The sequence below is a fragment of the Haliotis asinina genome, chromosome 14 (assembly GCF_037392515.1).
Source record: "Haliotis asinina isolate JCU_RB_2024 chromosome 14, JCU_Hal_asi_v2, whole genome shotgun sequence".
Taxonomy (NCBI): domain Eukaryota; kingdom Metazoa; phylum Mollusca; class Gastropoda; order Lepetellida; family Haliotidae; genus Haliotis; species Haliotis asinina.
The window spans coordinates 6,384,546-6,400,000 of record NC_090293.1 but is presented as its reverse complement, the minus strand read 5'-3'; positions in this window follow the sequence as shown (position 1 = coordinate 6,400,000).

Here is a 15,455-nt window from a genome sequence, read left to right as displayed (position 1 = left end):
GAGCTACATTCCAACAATGCACTGACCTGTAAAACCATCATGGTTGTCTATTCCTAAATGATGTGTAATGTTTATGATAAGCGAGTATCCCAAGCAGTAATGTTGTTTACAGGGTACACACTACATAGCATGAACATCTTGACTTTTTAGGTACCAGTTCTGGTTCGACTTCTAGCGCGTCCACTGAGACAGGTAAGCGTAGTGACGTTGTGTATGGCATCTTAGACATATGCAGTGGAAGCTGTCAAAACCGGCACCTGTCCAATCAGGCAAGCTGTCAACACCGACATAAAATATCAGTATCTGTGGCTTGTATATTTATCACCAGCTCTATAATCCGACACATTGTCTAAACCGGATTATTTAATATGCATTCCCAGTGAGTGCCGGTTTAGACAGTTTCCGCTGTATCGGGTGCCGGGTTTGCCGTTCAATGTTTTATTAACTAGGATCATGATGGTCATCTAGAGGTGATATTCACCGTGAGAACTAGTTTCGAAATTTTGCTTGTCAGTCGGACTAGCTATGCCGGAAAGTTAAAAAATAATTCACAACCCCGAAATGTGATAGACGAAACTGAGCAAAATATCACAAAATAGATGAGAAAAAGATATTGTCAGCATGACACATGTGACATCATTAAGCCGCTAATAAGATGAACACATTTATTAGATCATAATCGTGCATGAGATGAAAGAGTATTGTAACTTCAAGTCGAAGAGTGGTATATTTACGAAATAACCCCATGAAAACTCAGTAGCCAGTCGGGCCATTGACAGTGATGATTTACCGGTCCGAATGGACGTTTACTAGCTACAGGCTATTGGGGTAGTTTTTAGCAAAGGAAACACACCCTACTCACCAATCATCCTATATAGCAATAAGTTAATTGTAACAAAGAAGGTTCTAAAAATAGTGAATGCTTATACACTATGTACGCTTAACGCTTGATAACAATGGAAAATTAAAATCCACATATGAAGAATATTAATTGTACATGGCAGTTACAATAAATGATATTTAATGTACAGCATGACATTTTAGCCCAGTTTGATATAATTCCAACAAAACACTAATTCACTGTAAATCATAAAGAAGTTGATTGCTTGCCATGCTTCGAACTAGATACAGAACCTCAAAGAGCTCCCCTGGAGGTAACTTACTAAAACTCAAAAAGATACATTTTTACAAAACGTGGACTACATTATTATATTTCTGCATGCACAAAACTTACCGCGAACACTGATAGTCTTAAGTGTTTCTTGATATGTTCTTCGCCTTTCTATCTCCAGTCTATCCCAGTAACATGACGTCCAAACAAACAAGGTTCTCATTGAACAACCCTTTCTCTTTACGCTACGCAATAAAAGTCATTGTGTTATTCTAAAAAATCGGAGTGTGTGGTGCAAGAATTTATCGTCACATCGACAACATTACAGCCATACCGTGACGAGAACAATTTAATTTGATTCATATCAGTTTTAAAATCAATAAATTGAAAACGTAAAAACCTGTTATTGAAGAACAGTAAAATACTAGGCTATCACAAATATGAACATAAAACTAGCATTGAAAGCTAAAATATTGTTATTAAAGAGGACAATACGATATGAAACACGGGCTAGAGATTAACATTTGTATTTATCACAAATGTTTCTTTACCAGCTATTTAGAAAATGTCGTTCAGCACATGGGGAAGCGACCCGTGAAGGTCCCGGGGTAGAATAGGCCTTCAGCAACCCAAGCTTGCCATAAAAGGCGACTATGCTTGTCGTAACAGGCGACTAACGGGATCGGGTGGTCAGGCTCGCTGACTTGGTTGACACATGTCATCGGTTCCCTATTGCGCAGATTGATGCTCATGTTGTTGATCACTGGATTGTCTGGTCCAGACTCGATTATTTACAGACCGCCGCCATATGGCTGGAATATTGCTGAGTGCGGCGTAAAACTGAACTCACTCATTCACTCACTCACATGTGGAAGCATCTGACATCACATGATTTCATACCACAGCATATAGACGTGATGGCCCTCAGAGAGCTCATGTATAAAAGAACAGTACGCAAAGCTTGGGGCAGCTTAGTATTTCTCATAGCCTCATGATGTAAAATTGTCAGCCGGTCGGTCGGTGGGTGTGAAATGAACAAAAACAATAAAATGTGTTCATATCTACACCGGAAAAGTAGTTCCTGAAGTTTGAAGTTGAATGTGAATAAATGACACGTTTTATGGACATGTCTTTATTTAACACGACGTTCACAAGGCGCAAGAATTAGTTCCTGAAACTAATAAAGAATAAATAGAAGTTGATATCCATAAAACGTGTCACATTAATTATGTTTGGGAGTGGTTATGAAAAAGTTTGCACTGGGAAAAGAAGAAAACATCGGTCTTGAAAACATTAACTTTTTTTTTTTTTTTTTTTTTTTTTTTGTGAATGTTCACTTGCCCGACACTACCTACAGCTTCCATCACTTGCCCGACACTACCTACAGCTTCCATCCGAATACTGACACAACTGAATCAACAGTTTGTATGTAGGTTTTGATTTCAAAAGCTTGTGTTACGACGTCTGAAGACGGGGTTTTCTTGCATTGTCCATTGACGTTTTGTGTTCTAGTACTTCTAATTTTCATTGTTGATATTTTCCAGTTCATATAGTCTTTGAAGAAACCGAGAATCTGTATTTAACTATGCAACGACAACAAACGGCTTCTGTAAATAATGTCCTGAAAAATTCTTATGGCTGACAGTGAGTTTTTAACAAAGCCAGTAATTGTATGCTGATGTGGGTTGTTTTGGGAATAAGCTACGAATAAGTGGCAGCCATAATAACGGTATTCTGAGGTGTAATTTGCTGAAACAAGAAGTCTGCAAAATGTCAGACCTGGGACTACTTCAAATGTTAATTTAAATAAAACATCACTGAACACAATTTTGATCACGTCACAAACAAGACTGGTGACGTCATTGATCTTATATATGGAGGATACTAAACGACTTTCCGTGTAATACCATTTTTATTAAACGAGTTAATGATTTGATATCAAACGAGCGACAGCGAGTTTGTTTCTTAAACTTTCACGAGTTCGATAAAAATGGTATTTTATGGAAACGAGTTTAGTATTTTGTTTATTACTCTCCAACGCAAATTGATCGAAACTGCGACTACCGTGTGTGGGCTTTCAGCTTTCTCGCGAGTCAAGGAGGGCTAGTATCATTGCGACAGCGAGAGTAGTATTGTGACGTCAGAACTGTGAAACATTATGACGTCAAACTTCTAGCGGTATTACACTAGTGTAATATGTCGTAAAAACATTACTCTGCAATATCTTCTACGGGAGAGTAATGATGCAATAGAACGTACACTTGTCGTTGTTACTGAAATGCTTGCGTCTGTCAAGACAAATCGGTCTGTAGATTTCTAATAATTCTCCCCATGTTAGCTATGCTATCATAATTAATGAAAACATGTGGTTCTGTTGCAGCCCCTCTTTGTACAATCGTTGAACTTCCGATCAACGGAATCAGCAGAAACAAGCTATTCTGGGACAACCCGGGAGGCATCCCAATTAGCAGTGTTACTCTGATTAATGAAACAGAGTTTGGCAGCTGTGTCGAAGATTCAACCTTTGGCGTTGAGGGAGGAGACCTTTACACGTTTCGATGTGCAGGATTCTTTGAAGTATGTTAGTGTTCTACCTTACCGAACACGACAACATAAGCTGTTTGTACAAGAAACTGTGTCGAATCCTCCTGAAATAAATATGACATAGCGTGGTGTTGTGTTATTCAGAATTGTACCTTCGTGAAACAGTGAGAGAGAGAGAGAGAGAGAGAGAGAGGGGCAACAAAGAGATGCAATGAACAAGAGAAAGACCTAGTGTTTTTGTCTTGAGTTTTGTCTTTGAGTGAGTGCGTCCTGTCATAGTTTTACAACTTTTTTTACGGCGGTCACAACAGCAGCAGCAACAGCAGCAACCGCAGCAGCAGCAGCAGTAGTAGTAATAGTCGTAAATGTTGTTGCAGTAGTAGTCATATACTTGTCATGAGTGCGTTTTTGGTCCTCGATTAACAATCTACAAAGACAAGCGACAGGACCACGCCGTGACAAATGTCGAAAGCTGACAGAGTCAATTACACTATTCCAACTCTATCAGGAGGATGAGTTAATGAATCACAAAATGTTCGCAAAAACCGGAGGAGAAAGAGAGAGAGAGAAGTTGAGAAAGGGCAAGAGGGAAAGGGAGATCCAGAGAGAGCGCGTTTGTTCTGTGTGTGTTGAGTGCGTCCTGTCACGTTTTTACAGCTTTTTTACGGCGGTCTGTCAGTGCATCAGTGCGTATGTCCTGACACAGCGGTCATATTCATCACGCACACACGCTCTGTCAATCGTTAGCGTCATTAAACAGGAAATCTAGAGGCTGTATGTTACATACACATATACACACGTGCACACAAACAGCCTACCTTCCAAAATAAGCATTTAGGGGATAAACCCGAAAATGATAGAAAAGAAACATGAACTGTCTTGAGTGCGTTCAGTTAGTTCAGTAAACCTCCCATCCATATGTATACATCTAGTTATTGTATGAGTGTCATGTATTTAAACTCGACGACCATTCCGCTATACGTATGCACTATACGTATGTTCTAAGCACTGAGATAAACATGTATATAGTGGAGTACGTTAACCCCCATATTTAACCAAGTAGTTTTGATTTAAATTAGTTGAAAGTTGTATTCAGCAGTCTTTGATCTGCGTAGCCCGATTGTGTGTTGATACAGCATGTTTACCTCCGCCGTACCATGATAATATCAAACCCCTGCTCTTTGAAGTTAGCGAAGATGATAAGTTAGGGATTGAGCGGTGTGACGTTGGTATGGAGTGATTTGCCCGTCTGAATGAAGTTTTGGCAACATATGGAGAGTGGAAGAGACAGAGAAGGGGATCCCACTGAGCTGTACATGTGCAAATTGCACGGCGCAACATAATAATCTTTCATGCTTTCAAGCTTAAGGGCGATTACTTTACAAACAACCATGGCCATACGGAAGTGCAAGTAGTGATGCCCTCTCAAAACATTCAATATCATGTTATCACTGTCTATAAAAACATGCGACAAAAAACATCTGTGCCGAAATCAGAGACAGTTACACGAGGATGTGTAAATCTGATTAGATGTCCGTATTTGTTCTGTGTCCACATCTCCTGCCCGACCTGAATAGTCGTGAAACAATGAAAAGTTTCTTATCTCAGCTGAACCCGCCGGTGTGGTAACAGAATATCTGTGTGATGACAAAATACCTTTATGCTTTCGCATTCGATAAGAACTAGGTCATCTCACCATTTCTTTATCTACATTTATTGAATACAAACGGCGAAACAATTTCATCATCACGTGCCTACACTGTAGAATCCACGTGTACGGTCACGTGTATGTTAGTTTCTTAAGATTTATGTGTGTTGCCATACAGTACCGAGTTAATACCATTACCATTCATACAATACGTGATCTGTCTGACCTTGTCATAAAGGACAAACATAAAGAGTGCTGGAATGAAGCTATAGCTGTCCAGCCAATGTTCAGGTACCTATTCATATCGGTGGAACAGAGTTCTCGTACGAGTATGCGTGACCTCACTGAAAACGTGCTCCATAAATAAATAAAAGCTTTACTTGGATTTATTTGGTCATTTTAGTCAACCCGAAAGCTTTCAGAAAATTCTTGCTACATCCGGTCATAAATTCCATGGACGTAAAGTACTAGAAAGAAAGTTCTTTGCATGAAATATCGTCGAGGACCGACATAATTTGAAAATTATTGATAAGTATTTTTCTCGATTTCTTAGATTTCCGGACGATGGTTCACAAATGGGTTCAAGGGTGTCCTGTAATGTAATTTTATGTTATACATAATAATATAAAATTCTGGTGATCTGAAGATATATTTCATCTCTCAGAGAGTGAGTTGTGGTTTTATTACCTATGAAATTTCTGAAGCATATCATTTTGTCTAGCAGTGCATTGTCATAGGATATGTATATGGCGTACATATCAATGCAACTAGCCTTTTTCAAGGGGCTAGTATTTTGCCATCGATTATTTGATGTCAGTCTCAACGGCATATTCTGTTATAAATGTCAGCTCCCTTGGGAGTATACAACTCTTGCTGCCTGTAGGCGCACCGAGTATATCGTGGCTTTTTCTATCGTAACGAGGTACATATCCACAGCTGGGTGGACTGGGACACATAGTCACAGTACTTTGTCCAAGTTCATTGCACACCGCTGTATCCGCAACTAGGTGTTTGCTCGTTTTCATGTGGTTACCATCTGGTCATTTACCAACGAATTCGTGGGTTCTTTTAAGTGCACATTGTTGTGTACTGTACACTAGGCGTTTTAACAACACGGAAACAGTCTGTACACGAAGCTGACTTCATGGTTTTTACACGCGCTCACAGGTAGGCTCGATTCTGGCACCTCAACTTCGCTGGATCACTTGCCTGGCACTTCGGCCAGCTCATAAACAGCGCCCAGTTTCCCAAGCATAAGAATTATATTCGAAAAAAATGAAAGAAATGATTTCAAGATATTTGAAACTTAGAACAGACTAGATCGTTGGACCAGCCTTGTATATTTTCGAAACAATGTGAGTGTGTGATGATTCATCCTCGTTGAAGACCCAACCCAAAAGTTTTAGGGAATAGTGTTGGATACAGGGATGTCTTTGAATCTCAGTAATAGCTTTGCGCTGGGATTGGATTTACGTGATAACTGAAAACTTTCAGCTTTAGCCCATGGGATAGGTCGCTGATTTTGTGTGCTGGTGATTACCATTTTAACAGTTCCGTTTGACAGGAGACGCACCAAAGTTCAAATGGATCATCTTCAGGTTTCAGCTTTCTCGACCCTTTTCATGACTTTGATAGAGATAGTGGAAAACAGTATCCTAATGAACAAAAATACATTTTGGTGAATAAATTACTAAAATTAAACATTTACAGTGATGAGAAGACTTCTGTCTCGATATGTAACAGAGGTGTTCCTCAGTAGTATGAAAAGGCGAACACTTGGTGGTGGCTGGTGTTTGGGATATGGAGATCCCCAGTTGGCCGTCAGTCCAGGTAATGAACTAACAAAAAAGGCCTTGAATGATAAAATATACATAAATAACTACATATCTTTCATATATGCAAAACATATCATGTCATGTATTCAGTATGATTAACACCGTACTGTTGATACGTCTGATAACTACCAATCATGTAGATTTAAGACATGTACTTTGATCCTTACTCACATAAATGATAATTATAATCACAAATATATACAATCGCAATCTAAAAACAATACCTCACCTCGTCTCAGGGACGCAGGCAGACTAGGCCAACAGCTTAATAATGTATCTCAGTGAACCTAAATAAACAAAATACTGCCTAAGTATGCTGCTTGTATATATATACATATACTTCATGAATAGCATCAGCGTTCACGTAAATAGTTAACTTAATAACTCTAATACACACACAAGATATGCATATAGAAATTAAACCTTGTATGGTACACATTACTGTATCATGCCAATCATAGAATAGCTAATACATATATCGACTATACATAGATATACATGATATATATATACATGATACACATTATAGTATCATGGTATAAAATACATAACCGCATGCTAGTGTACTGGTACAAAATACGTAATATATTTGGTCTAAAATACGAAGTATGCGTATATTTACAAACACTTAACATATGTGCTAGATATGATGAAACACTAATCCTTAAAACATGTAATCTAACATACTAAATCCTATTAGCCCTACTGTAATTTGCTATAAAAAGATCTTAACTTACCCCATATTGTGCTGGTGTTGTGCTGTGCTCAGACAGAAATGTGGACTGCCACAAGTGAAAGGCAGTACAAACGTTTAAACATAAGAGGGTGAAATCCATCAAACAATGGAAACCTTGTCAACAGGCCAATGCAGAGATTGGACCTGACACAAATTACTTAACAACAGACCCCAAGCTACCTGCTGCAACTAGCTTATCAGTGCAAATGTTAGTGTTAACACAGACCTCTTTAGAAATGATAAAGTTTATACCTTTAAAAATCAAGTTTAAAAAATCAAGTTTAACATATTAAAATGACATTTATTTACACACTGCTACGGATACATCGACTTTTTGTGTGAGTTCTAGCATTTTGTATGGTATTATGTACAGATATGAATTTTATACTTGCTTTGTGTGAAATTTTTTTAACGCACATTCTATTGAGTTATGCAGTTACGGTCTCATTTTAAAATGCTCACATTGTTTGTTTTTTACTCATATTTACCAAAATATCATGTATATGAATTTGTATATGTCACTGGTATCACATTTTGTAAAACTGGTTGAACAGCTTGGGTAGTTCAGTCTCAACGTGCGACCGTCGTTTGGCTATTAGGAGGTAATTCCGTGCCGTCTAGGGTTAAAAAAAACCATGGGGTACTCTGTACTCAAAGTGCAATAGATATTCCTCTATAATTGCCAGGATTATTTCATTACCTGTGTTATGAAGAGGGATACTAATTGTCTCATTAAACAACTTGGTAAATATATTTTCTCGAAAACGAGGTAATGACTGCTTCTAAACATTGTATCATTTCAATTATGATATGATTGTTTCATGGGAATTTACCATTCTTTAAATACTGAATTGCAACATAAACTTCTCAATCTGATGTCGCTGATTCAGGAATATATGTATCAAGATCATCAAGTAGTTTGTCATCTTGGACATATACATCATTAGTAGCCGTATGTCTGTGATGTGTAATGCATTCTTAAAATTATTCGACTAACTTACTGTCAAGTTTACTGTTAGAACTTAATGGAAAGAAATATCCCTCTTCTCCGTCCAAATCTAGAGGAATTATTAACAGTATCTTTCTTTTTTTGCTCTGGTAATCATACTTTGATATTCGACCAACCATTGTATATCTGTTTCTCGCATTTAGTACATTGTCTTTTGTACTCAACTTCAGGTATAAAAAGTCAAACGAACCTAGCAAACCTAAACTGAATAAGACAAGCGAGTACTGAGTGCAGGAAATAAAATCCTGACAATTATTCGAGTGTTTCGCTGACTAGAAGTCTTGGTAAAACTGTTACATCTATTATCAACAGTTGGGTAATACAATAGTCAAACAAAACTCAATTTTCGATCATATATTTACCTTGTCTGCTATCACTGAGACATAGTTATCTTTCAGCAAGCGAAAGTTGTATGTAATCTTTCTAGATTTAAAAAATGCGTTTGATTCTGTAAATGAAGTAAGAATGTGGAAATGTTTAAGAAATAGGGGTTTGTAAGATAAAACGTATGGTATTGAAAGATCGATTTCTTCAAAATGTAAAACAATGTGTCTGTTGTGGCGATGTCACATGATAACCCTGTTGGTCCACGTCAAGGATAAGTTTTAAGACCGCTATGTTTCTCCCTTTTCATTTATGAATTATTTTTAGACATCATTAAGCCTGGTAAATAGTAGCGACAACACCCTTCGCATATTCACAAGAAATCTTGATTGTAGAAAGTGTCGATTGTGCAATTGTGATATTATCAAGAGCAGACACATGTTTCAGCTGTATGGGATCTGTGATGTTGTTGAAATCGAGTCAAAATAGGAAATTGTATTATAAAACTATTAATCGTAGTATATATGCTATTTTGAATACTGTCGAAATCTCAGTAGAGTCACCAGCTGCAGTAGTTGAAGGGGTGGTGCCAATCCAGCTAAGGTCGATGCAGGTAGCTGAAGTGAAGTCCCCGTGGTCCCTAGTATGGTGATCTACTTTCAAAAGCTGGTGATTTATCGCCCGTTTTTATGTTGTAACATCAAAGGTAGTATATTGTTTAAAGTTACATGTGATATTTTATTTTTACCGTCCTTTGGTGACAGATTATGTCATATAGCGTTATATATTATTTAAGTATGACCTCTTTTAGAGATGTTATGACTGAACTATGGCCGACTTGATTGTAAATCTAACCTCATTCATTTATAATACATCGACATCGTATTGACCATCCCAGATACACCTTCACTTTCTATACCTTGTGGTGAAAGAATCAGTCATGCATGGCCTACGAGACTATATGGATGTTTGATTTTCTACACAAAGAATATTTATTTCAATATTTCACCCACCAAGGATCATCTTGTTAGTCATCGTGTAATTGTTTTAGTTTCAGATGAAATTCAATTGATTAATAAATTCTGACACCGTGTAAATAGTTATAATAGTTGATAATATATTGGAAATACATAATTTGCAACTTGCATGGTGAGTGGGCGTTGCTAAAGATTTGTTGCGGTAGTGGAAAATTATTGTACTGATAGATTAATTTAGGAGGTTGTATGGAACGAGTATACGACATGTAATGAAATATATTTCATTTTCTTGTAGTGAGTGACTGGGCAAAAATCAAATTTATATAAGCATTGTTTCAGCCATATCGTGACTAAGAAATTTATTCATACATAATATTCAACTTTTATGTTTTCAATGTTATTGCGCATTCATGTTCACAATTTCGTTTGTTAAATTATTGTTTATCCATGTTGAGGATTCTTCTCTACATAGGACACTACAATAAGAGGAGCGGACTTGTATACACTGCCCTGAACATCATGCAGTTGAGGCATTTTCAGACTAAGCCATGATTTTTCTTACTTCAACTTGAGAAATGAGCAGCATAAAAGAAGCATGACCACACTAGCATGTGCATGTGCATGTGCATGTGCATGTGCATGTGCATGTGCATGTGCATGTGCATGCACTTGACCTTATGATATTACGCATGCGTAAGGACAGAGTCTGACACGCGAGATCCCGAGAACGAGAGACATTTCATTTTCTCGTGTTTTGTAGTCTTTTTTTCGAGGTTGCAAGATTTGACAGCATGTTTAAATGTCGCATTCTCGTGTTGTCTACCTTTGACAAAAAGTGCTATGTACCTAAAACACTATGGTCCGAGACCAAGAAAGTTTGGCCAAATCGTGCTTTCTCGCGATCTCGAATTCTTGCACTTCTGGCGTTTCTAGATTGTTTCCTAAGGTCGAGATCGCGAGAATGCGAAATCACGAGAATGCCATTTACTGTATTCCACATAAAAATATATGAAGTTTAAACATTTTTTTCAAAGGACAGTAACGCAACCAGAGTACAAAAAACACTGTTTTAAGTTGGTATGTGACTGTAAAAATTACATTTCCAAACTAAATAATACTATATGAACAGGGACTGCAGATCGCTAGCAGGTAAACGTACATCACCAGACCAGGACCTAGATTTTCGAAGCTCTCCAGATGTTAAGATGGTTGTAAGTCCAATTCATGTATATTAACTTACGACTATTTTATCTATGAAAGCGCTTCGAAATTCTTGGTCTAAGAATATCGCTTCCTGTAAGGTTTCCCAGCCAGATTTACATCATCTCCCTAGCCGATGGTGATTGTATTACTATCAGCCAGCAGTTAGAATTCACAAATACACTACGACTAATATTGTGATGCTAATAAAATACTTTGAATTAAATTATCAGTACAATAAGTTTCCACTACCGCAACAAATCTTTAGCAACGCCCACTCACCATGCAAGTTGCAAATTATGTATTTCCAATATATTATCAACTATTATAACTATTTACACGGTGTATCAGCCAGGCAGTACGTATTCGTCAAACTACAGCTTGAATAAACCTTCAGTACTACAGAAAATAACCCTATTTACTAAGGGTTTTTAAAAGAAAAGAATTGGTGAGTTAGGCGTTGTTTATATATGCCATTGTTGATATAAGAAACGAATAGATGTCTTTGTGAATATGTATCTCATGTGAACATAAAGCTATGGCCGTTCATGCAATAAAGGATTGAACTGAACATTGATTGGGAATTCGGTTGACGTCTTAATAGCGGTCCTGTTGGATTAGTGTAATATGTGCAATAACACCTGTTTAAGATATTAGTGTTATTATCAATGTTTAGAACATACATTAACAATACAACAATTAATAACATCGTGACTGTGTAAGTATTCAAAAAAGATGCAATACAGAACTGATATACCTGTACTGCGGTCTTCTTTGAGATTTGTATCGCTCTGTCTGGGGCATCCGTTTCTTCTTCTTTACGGCGAGTTGTTGGATGATGCAAAGTTCCGTGTTGACTTGATCAGTTTTAACGAAGTCCACGCTTAATATGTGTCTCGGACTTGCCCATCGGCCATCTGGACAAACCTCTCGTTACTACTATATAGACCCCAACTGATGTACAGATTGGACAGAGTGTTTACTGACAACTGACGAACACAGTTCATACTTGTCATTGATATACTAGTTGTGGTAGAGATTCATATGATGCAGACAAGTTGGAAGGTGACTGAAAAATGGATGAACTAATACTGTCAGCCATGCCAAGTGGAACATTCTAGTTAATTCTTCTATTATTGTATGCCTGTCTAAACGTGTTGCTGTAAAGAAATTATGGTAAAGTGGGGTATAATATCTGAGGGTACGGCCGTTCAAGTTCGGGCTACTAGCTTAAATTTTGTGACGCATTTTCGGTCATGTTGTTACGGTTAAGAATTTGTCACAACATGGGCAAACCCCCACAGCCCCACATTTATAACGCTTAATGGCGACATTGTTCAGTATAATTACGACTTGCACTTGTTTATTGACGATCTATTCTTGCTTGTTTATTTTTTACCTAAGCACAGGCATCTTATACTAGTGACGGGTTAAAATTCAACAAAAATACTTAAAAGTTTAAAGTTTCATCATTGGAATAAAGAAGCGAGAGTCACCGGTTCCATCTATGCACTACTGATAAAAAATCACTCTGGCACCGTTCAAAAATGAACGAGATTTAGGATTTGTACATGGTGTGTCATTGGGTGAGTGGTTTCCGAAGCTTTAGTAAGGTGGTTGCCAAGGTAACACTTGTTGACGTTCATCTCTGCATAACATGCTCCACAATCTGTAACCTGTCCTCGCTTTCAGTCTTGTACATGTACGGTCTTTAGCAAATTTTATCGGAATACATTTTTCTTCATTTTCACTGATATTTATAAATTATTCAAAATTGTTTCAGTACATTTGGATAAACATACAACATTGCTTATGTTTCAAGATATATTTACTCCAATTGTTGTGCATTGGTTGGAGTCACTGAGTGAGTGAGTTAAAATTTATCGTCACATCGGCAATATTTAAGCCGTACTGTGACGAGAACAATCAGTTATCAGAGCAAAATCAATAAATTTAGACATTCAAACCCCAATGACGATGAACAGTAAAACTAACATGCAATCATAAAATCATATTGTAAAAGGATAACAACGCAATGTAAAGGCGGGCGATGGATCAGTAACAACTGAAGGTAGATCACCACACTTGGGACCATGGGCCTTACATTGCAACCTGCATTGACCCTAGCTGGATTTACATCATACCTTCAGGTACTAATGATTGTTTAGCAAAATAGTCATACCTTAAAAGAACAAATATAAAATTCAGGGAAAGAAAAATACTTTGAATGAAAAGGTACTTACATACCCTCCCACGGGACAATTACTTTCAAGGTACAATCACTGATATCTATTTTCAGTGAGTAATTACATAGCATTTAAAAACTTATCAATTAAGTCAATTTCTTTTAGAAACTCAGTAATTAATCTAGAACGTACATTAAAAAGAAGATGCTTTCGGGATGAAACCGTGAAATATCGATCCCTTGTAATGGAAAAAAGATCAATGCAATGAAGCAGGACATGCATAGCCGTGCGTCTTTCATCATAATCGATACAGATTGGAGGATCCCTACCTTTTAACAGCTATTCAGGTGTATAAATTGAACGACCAATACGACATCGTGTTAAGATAACCTCTTCAAACCTAGACCGACTACCCAAATAGGTGTAACTAATGGTTGGTTTAATTTCGTGTAACATCTTTATATCTACCTAGGTGTTCCACCTTTCCTGCATCAGTTCATGGAGGTACGAACAGGTTCATAATCAATGTATGACATAAGAAATGGTGTCACAGATTTGTTGAGAGCTGAAGTTGTTGTACATAAACTTTGTTCAACATAGGTATTTGTTAAAGGCATTTAGAAGCCGGACGAATTTGAATAAGGACATGTTTTAGGGATAACAACATTTGTTTGTATTCTAATTCTAACACATAGAGGATATTGTATGAGAGCCCATGTCCTACTATGTTTACGACACGAGTGCATAAATGTTGGTATTTCTTGAGCGAGAGCGAGGAAGGAACATATTTAGGCACGAGTGTCTGAAACATAGTATGTGATGGGAGTGAATATAATATTCTGCTCATGACCGAAGTCGTCAAATTGAGTAACATAACCCCAAATCTCCTTTCAAACATGGGCTGACTACCCGCCGTCGAGGGATGTAGAGCGCAACGTCACAGCAAAACCGTGACGTCATGGTATCATGGTATTAATCATGACGTCACGTTACCATGACAAAGTGAAATTTTGTGATAATATGAACCGTGATATGTTTGCCCTCGTACGTAATAAACACACACACACACACACACACACACACACACACACACACACACACACACACACACACACACACACACACACATACATACATACATACATACATACATACACGCACAACTATAATAGATATGTGATCATGATGAGTATGACATTACTGTTAGTGACAATAGCGGGAGAAGTAAAACGTACAAATACCTACTGCGTTACATTAAGAAGGGTACAAAATTTTGCTTTTGAATTGAGCTTAGTTTTAAATAGCCATATGAGCATCATTGTTAAACAATTGATAAAACGGAAAAATAGTGTACTGGCCATTTCCGCATTCATCAATGGTGTTTGCTGACATTTATACATCGCACATTCGGATTCCAATTTTCTGTCTGTGTACAGTGACTCCAATATAATATTCTCCACATCCCGAACATGTAAAACATGTATAACATTTTTGCTGCAGCAGTAAATACTTTGTCTTCACAAAAATGTAAATGTGCAGACATCGGTTATGACTCAACAAGTCCCACATCGAGCTGTGTGACATTTTGTTACAGTGACAGTGTTTGTAAGTACAAGCAAATGGAACAATGTCCATCTCTCTTGGAATTGTTACCGCTTTATGAACAACATTTTCAACTATATCACGTGGATATCCGTGTAGTTGAAGATATATGTTAATCTCACATTTCTTGTGTCCATATGTGTCACATGAGTTGAATTGCACGTATTGATGCGTCGGTTTGTGATAAATATCCGTTTTCACTTGTTTGCCTTCCGTTATAACTTTTTTTTGTCCTAAAATGAAATCTCATTTTGGTCGAATTCCATGGTGAAAGAAGGATGGG